General features: G+C 32.1%; 1 protein-coding gene across 1 annotated transcript in view; it reads right to left on the bottom strand.

The window, feature by feature from the left end:
• The window catches only part of usp34 (ubiquitin specific peptidase 34), a gene marked incomplete in the record, with an annotated part of 152736 nt that overhangs the window by 4975 nt on the left and 147322 nt on the right, over positions 1-439 (bottom strand).

The raw sequence follows: 439 nt of genomic DNA, 5'->3' as shown, positions 1-439 counted from the left end.
CAATCAATCAATCAATCAATCAACTGGCAGCCTTGGTTTTAAAGCGTCCATATTCTGCTCATTTTCAAGTTCATAATTGCATTTTGATGTTGTACCAGAATAGGTTTCCATGGTTTCATTTTTTTTAAACAACATATTTTTGTTGTACACGTCATCACTGGGTGCTAGATAAGACTTTTGGACACCACACTAGTGCAACCGGCACAATTGGTTTATTTACAATTGGTTTATTTACATTTAGCATATTGTTTAAGCAGTTGCACATTTGTTTTCCCATCCTGTACATATTCAAGTATTTGTTCTTTTATTTCCTTCATATTATTATTTCATGTATATTGTATGTATGTATATTTTTCCTAGTATTTCATTTTCTGTGCTTTCTGACTGATTTTGCTGCTGTAACACTGGAATTTCCCATTTTTCTTGGGATCAATAAACA

The sequence above is a fragment of the Etheostoma spectabile genome, chromosome 5, assembly GCF_008692095.1.
Source record: "Etheostoma spectabile isolate EspeVRDwgs_2016 chromosome 5, UIUC_Espe_1.0, whole genome shotgun sequence".
Lineage (NCBI taxonomy): Eukaryota > Metazoa > Chordata > Actinopteri > Perciformes > Percidae > Etheostoma > Etheostoma spectabile.
This window is presented reverse-complemented; position numbering and strand designations above follow the sequence as displayed.